We start from the raw sequence: 6,948 nt of genomic DNA, 5'->3' as shown, positions 1-6,948 counted from the left end.
TTTGTTCATTAGGCACATCCCCCACCTTGCCTTGCTGTGGCAGTTACTGGTGGCTCCTGTACAGTTACTGTTGGCGCCATGAGATGTGCACTCGTTGGAGCCATTGTTATCACATCGACTCCTGCTGTCGTCTCACTAGGCTCACTTACGACGCCTTTCTTCCTGCGCAGTTAATCTTCCCCGTTTTACTGCCTGTGTCGGGCAACTTGATTCACCCGATTCCTCGCTCGCTTTTCGTCTTCTGGCCGACTGCTCACTGCCGGTATCCTCTTCTAAATCTGATTCCACATCAAAGCTAGTGGATTCGTTTTCCGACTCTGATGGGATGCAGATGATCGTCTCATCATCACTTTTGCCAAGTTGCTGAGTGGTGTTAGGCTCCTGAGCCTCAATGTCACTTGCAGATGGATCCGGTGCACCTAGATCAACTGCACGCGACACTGGCGGCTGCGGTTGCTCCATAGAATCCGCTGAAGCCTGTGCCTTGGGCGTTGTGATGAAATGACTTAGAGGGAGCTCATCCTCCTCGTCAAATTTGTCGTCGCTACTACCCTCGTCGTCGGGTGGGTTTGCCAGTGTCGCTGCCTTCTGAGGCTGGCGACGTCCTCTCTCTGGCACATCTTCTTGCTGTGTCGGCTTGCTGCAGTCCCACCCCCGCTTGTGGGTGCGCTGCCCGAATATTCTCCACGTGCGAGATCACTTCTCGCTTCGTGATCTCGTGTTGGAGCAGGTACTTCTTCGGTGTTAGCACCTTTATCACCACGTAGTACGGATGCCATGGTGATGATAACTTGCGTATAGTATCTGGCTTCAACACCGGGTCATGGTAGTAGACGGGGTTGCCGACTTCAAAATTAAGCTGTCTAGCACGTTTATCGTAATAATATTTGTTTCTGAGACGTGCTAGGCGTGTCCTATCCCTAACATGTGAATAGGCTTGGTGTAAGCATTCGGATGTCTGCGCTATGGGGTCTTTGTCGTATACCTTCCTTCTCGGGCGAAGCAGGTTATCTAGAGCCAATGTTGGCTCTCTACCATACATGAGATAGAACGGTGTGTATTTCGTCTTCTCATGCATACTCATTCTGTATGCTGCGAGTAGTGGTTGGATCTTTAAGTCCCAATCTGTCTGCGATTTGTTGATATAGCTCGAGAGCATGGAGTTAAGCACCCGATGCCATCGTTCGTTTGCACCATTGCTCGCAGGGTGGTACGGAGCGACTTTAATGGCGTTGATTCCTAAGAGCTTGGTCAATCTGGTAAGGAGTTTGCTGTCATATTCCGGTCCGTTGTCTGGTAGCAGGATTCGTGGTGCCCCATGTCGCGGGAAGATTTCTGTTGCCAAGAGGTTAGCTACAGTTTCTGCTGTTTTGTTTTTGACTGGAAATGCCTCAGGCCACGAGGTGTAGAGACAATGAAAATGGATAAGATACTTGTTACCTCGCTTAGTGAGTGGAAACTGACACGTGTCGACCGCAACGACATCCATTGGGCCTTTGGGGAATGGTGATTCTCCTAATGGGGCACGTATGCGCTGCAGTTTCCTAGAGTTGCAGGGAATGCATGCTCCAATGTGGTTATGGATATCCGCATACATTCCTGGCCAATAATATCTTGTTTTGATCTTGTTATACGTTTTATCAAATCCCAGGTGACCGTGATAGATATCGTAATGCAGCGCTACCACAATATCCTTTGTAAATAGATGTGGTATAACCAACTGCATACTGGTGGCATAGTCCGTTGTAGGCGGCATAACATGATGCAGTAATCCTGCTTCATCAAGCATGTAATCGGATAGGATCTGTAGTTCTTTGTTAGTGGTGTTAGGTTCTGTTAGTGTCCGTATTATGTTCTGCAGTTGGGGGTCTGCTCGTTGCTCCTTTTTGACTCCTGTTAGATTTAATACTGAATGATTACTTGAAGTCGGTTCTTCTTGTCGCTCTGTGTATTCCTCCGGCACCTCTTGCATAACTACCTCTGTAGTATCAGGCTGTTTGACCTGTGTGTCCTCGTTTGCACTTGTATTAGGTCCTGGCTCATCGATGATTTGTTGGATTCTGGTGTGGGATCGCTTTTAGTTTTGATTCGTGACAGTGCGTCTGCATTTCTGTGGGCTAGGCCACAGCGATACTCAACTGTCGCATTGTGTTCCAAAATGACTAATGCCCATCGCTGAAGTCTAGCATTCTTAAGATTTGGGCTCGTTAGCAGATATTGTAGTGGTTTATGATCGCTAACTATGACAAACTTTGCCCCGGCGAGGTAGTGACGCAACTTCTGTAGACCATAGACGATGGTGTATGCTTCCCTTTCTATTACTGGCCAACGCATTTGTCCTTCGTTTAACTGATGACTAATGTATGATATAACGACCTCGTTTCCTTTGTTTTTTATTTGTGTAAGAGCGGCTCCTACTGCGTATGATGAGCCGTCTGTGAATAGACGGCAGCTCTTGGTAGGGTCCGGATATGCTAAGATTGGGGATTCGGTGAGTTTCTGCTTCAGGGTCTGAAACGCGTGTTCTGCGTCATTGTTCCATTCGAATTTGGCGTATTTGTGTGTTAATGCTGTTAGTGGTTTGGCAATGTTTGCAAATGACTTGATGTGTGCCCGGTAATAACTTGCCATGCCCAAGAATGATCGTACTTCTTTGACCATTGTAGCTGCTTTAAGCTGTTTGACTACCTCTATTTTCTTTTGGTCAGGGGCTACGCCCTGGGGTGAAACGATGTGGCCTAGATAATTAACCTTGTCTTTGAGAAATTCACACTTCGAAGCTTTAAGCTTGAGACCTGCATCACGTAATCTGTCAAATACTTCCTTGATGTCTAATAGGTGTTGTTCGAAGGTTTGGCTGAAGATGACTATGTCGTCTATGTATGGGATGGCACACCTGTGATGTAATCCATTTAATACGGTATCTAATAATCTTTGATAGACGCTGGGTGCGTTTGAGAAGCCAAATGACAGAACATTGAGGTGAAATGTACCTCTGTAGGTGATAAAACAAGTCTTGGCTTTGTCCTCCTCTGCCATTGCTATTTGGAAATAGCCTGACTTTAGGTCAAGAGTTGAATAGAAACGTGCATTTCCTAACGATCCAAGAATATCTTGTATACAAGGTAAGGGATATGTGTCCTTCCTTGTGACCTTGTTAAGTTTTCTGTAATCTATTACCATACGACCCTCAGGTTCATCTTTCTTGGGAACGATAAAGGCTGGACTTGCCCACGGGCTATTGCTGGGTTCTATTATCTTGGCTTCTAATAGCTGATTCACATGGTGATCAATCATTGGTCGGTAATTAATTGGTGTTCGATATGGCTTAATTTTGTCGTATGGGTGGGTGTCCTTCGGTGTCTATTGTCATCTTGACCAGGTTGGTACGTCCGAGGTCTAGGTTGCTTTCAGCAAACAAGTTGCTGTTTTGCATCAGTAGATCCTCCACAGCTGCACGCTGGTGAGCTGGTATGTGATCTAGACTGACCTTTGGTAGGGTTGGCAGTGCTGACTTTCCTCTATGTTTGTTGTTTTCCCTGTGATGTGCTTGACTTAACAGACGGCACCGACGGCAATTGCCGTTGGTGCCCCTATCAATCGCCGTACTGCCCCTGAAGATCCAACCCAACTGACGGCAGTGACCTGCCTTGCCCTTTTCTGTAATTGCCGTCGGTGCCTCTGGCTAGACTGGTTTGCGGCCGCACTGTTTGTCACAGAGCGTGTACATTGTCTAGCAGAGCGTGAGGCCAGATACCAGTTTATCCTTTGGCAAAAACAATAACCGTAAATGTGGCTTGCTGCTAACCGCTGCCAGTAGACGATCGATAAATCGTGCGCCTGTGTATGCCCATGGTAGAACACGAATTGTTTAAATGCTGCACGTGGACTCGGCCCGCACGCGATTTAAAGCGCGGGAAACGACGCTCGCACAATAATGGCCAGCTGTGATCTGTATGGTGTGTAGCTTGCAGTAAATTTAGAGAAATTTTAGTCGAATTCATACGATGACACAAAGTTTTTTCGTAACAATGGTCTGGGTCTGGGCTAGTGAAAGTTAGGTCAGGGCTAGTAGTTTTCCTCAGTTACTAGCCCGATGGTCTAGTGAAATAAAAAGTTAACGTTGAACCCTATTACTGTACTTCCATTAGCAGAGGTTGATGTATTAATTTGTTTAGTTTTCCTTTATTTTACAAAAGTGCCTTGGTGCCCTTCTCAAATTGTGAGAGTTGCCTTGATTCCTTTTAAAATTGCCTTGGTGCCCATCCATTTTAGAGAAAATTCAAGGCAATTTCTCACATGCCCCAAAAAAATTGCCTTGTCCCTCTCGTCACTTAATTCGAGGCCTGCAGCAGCACCTGTATGTTGAGATGCCTTCTCTATCTTGACTGATGCTATCTGTTTCTCATTAATTGGCTGGACCAAGGCAATGACACTGTTATTATCAAAAGAATACATTGTGTCTGTCATATTGACCATTGGAAACTTGATACAATGATCCTTGTTAACAATGTCTGTTTCTACAGGGAATATACCTGGCTGATCTCGCAGTGCAGGTAACACATCTGTACCTGTAATTACTACTGTTGTATTGACAGGTACGCCTTTTTCCTAACTTGCCTTCGCAGATGACGACTGTACGCGGCGGAATCTGTACTTTGTTTTTGAGTAGAACAAGCTGAATATGTTTGTTATCCTTTTGTTCTGTAAAGGCTGCTTTTAATGTGACTACTGATCTTCCCACTGATAAAATGCCTTTTTGACAATCAATTTTCATTCCCACTGTCTTCATGAAATCATACCCTAATATGGCTGCTTTGCATAGGTGCAACACTATTTGAAATCGAAACTTCGTATAGTAGCGCCCAATAACAAGTGGGATTGGCCCTTCTCCTATTGTTTTTAGTGGATGCCCAGTTACCGAAGTAAGTGTCTGTTTGCTTGTTGTTGACAGCTCACCCACATGTCGCACGCATGACGGTAATCGTTTCCAGAGCTGCTCGCTTATGAGCGTGGTCTGCGCTCCGGAGTCTATTAGGCAATCTGTCATTATGCCACCGATTCGTAGTGAGCAGACGGGTGCTGCTCTCTGTGTATCTTCGGTGTTATGCATTTCCCGACGTTTTCTTTGTCTCATTGTTAGAGACCGTTGTGTGTCGTTCGCTCGGTTTTTCGTCTCACTTAAAATCGAGCGCTTGCGTTTTCCGCATTTCCTGCTCTAAACTCTTGTGTCGACCTGCATTGCCTCCAGCGTTGACCTATCTTACCGCACAGTGCACATATTAGCTTGTCATCCTTCGTCCATTGATAACGAACGCCAGGTGGCGGTGCATATCGGGGTGTTTCAAATAGCTGTAGTTGCCTTTGCTGCCAGTTACTTGCTGCTCCACGCTGCCACGGTGTGCTATTTTGGTAGGCAGGGCGTGTAGACTGCCTCCACGTCGTTTGCTGGTTATGCGTTTGCCATGGCGGCGATTGCGTAAATGACGCATATCTAGGCTGAAATTCCCTGCTCCGCGCGCCTCCTTGATTCATCGTACCTCCTGCTGGCTGTTGCGGTGATGGTAGCTGCGTATCGGTTATGTTGTGGAGGTGACCTTGATACGGTTGCCATTATCTTCGCTACAGCGCCGCGAATCTCTTGAATTTGCTTCTGCATGACGGGCGTGGATTCTACATTGTCTATCTCCATTGCCTCCTCGTCGTGGCGTGATGTTCGCATCCTTACCTCTTGATCGATAGCTGATTCTCCGATAGCATGTTTCACTGCCCCTTCGAGGGTGGCGGGACGGCTGCAAATTAATGTTCTTTTAATCCCCTCTTGTCTTAATCCATTAACAAATTGCTCAACCACGCAAGACTGAACGTATAAATCCTCATACGCCTCTGCCCCGAATGCTGCTCTCGCTTCTGCCTCCAGCCATTTGGCAAATGTGGTTATGATTTCATGCCGTCCTTGCTTGTCGTGCTTAAACATGTTACATGTGCGTGGTCTGCGTATTTCTCACTTAGCAGTTGACCTAATTGTGACATCCCCATCGTCGGTGTATGGATTAGGGCATCAGATGCGAATTTAGCTGCTTCTCCGCTCAGGAGTCTAAGCGATAAACGTGCTAATTCCGTCTCACTTTGCGTCCCTACAATCAGAACTAATCTCTGAAGATTTTGCCACCATTCGTTGAAGGTAATTAACCCTTTCTCTTCCCCCGAAAACGATTGAAAGGTGGTAAGTGTGCTCAAGGCTTTAACCTCCTTGATCAATAAATCCATTGTCGATACAGGAGCTTGCAATCCTGTCGGATGAGAGGCGGTGGACTCCATAGCAGCGGTAGGATTAGGTAATGGATCGTACAGTAGATTATTCGATATCAAAAGTTAACTATTCATCAATTACATTACGTTAAGTGTGAGCACGAATTAATGAGTGTTGTACTTACAATAGTAGTGTAAGAATCATCGTTTCAGATGTGATTCCCGTCGGCTGAAGAGGTTGCGATTCTATTAATTATGTCCAAATGTGGGATGTGCTGCCGCCCGATGCTGCACGATGCCGCGCGCTGCTGTTGCTCGTGCGTGCGTGTTGCTGCGGTGATGTTGGTGACGCTGACGCCCACGCTGATGATGCCGGGACATCTATCGGCGAAAATGTTGGTGATGTCTCCACTGTGATGATATTGCTGTGATGAGACGGCGTTCACGCTACGATGTATAAACGCTGGCTGCTGCGCTGTGAGGTCACTGCCCGCTAAAGATAGCTTCAGTGTGTTCGTACGCAGTTCTGCAGACTCGTCGGATGCTACACGGAGTAGCAATGACGATGATGCCGCTATCTCTCTGCTGCTACTGTTACTGCTGATGTCGACGATGATGCTTGATGTCAATACACACACAATTCCCTATAATGCGGTGCTGACGTCACTGCTATTAATGCCAGCATTGATCGTGATG

The sequence above is a fragment of the Priapulus caudatus genome, unplaced genomic scaffold, assembly GCF_000485595.1.
Source record: "Priapulus caudatus unplaced genomic scaffold, Priapulus_caudatus-5.0.1 Scaffold258, whole genome shotgun sequence".
NCBI classification, from domain to species: Eukaryota; Metazoa; Priapulida; class Priapulimorpha; order Priapulimorphida; family Priapulidae; genus Priapulus; species Priapulus caudatus.
This window is presented reverse-complemented; position numbering follows the sequence as displayed.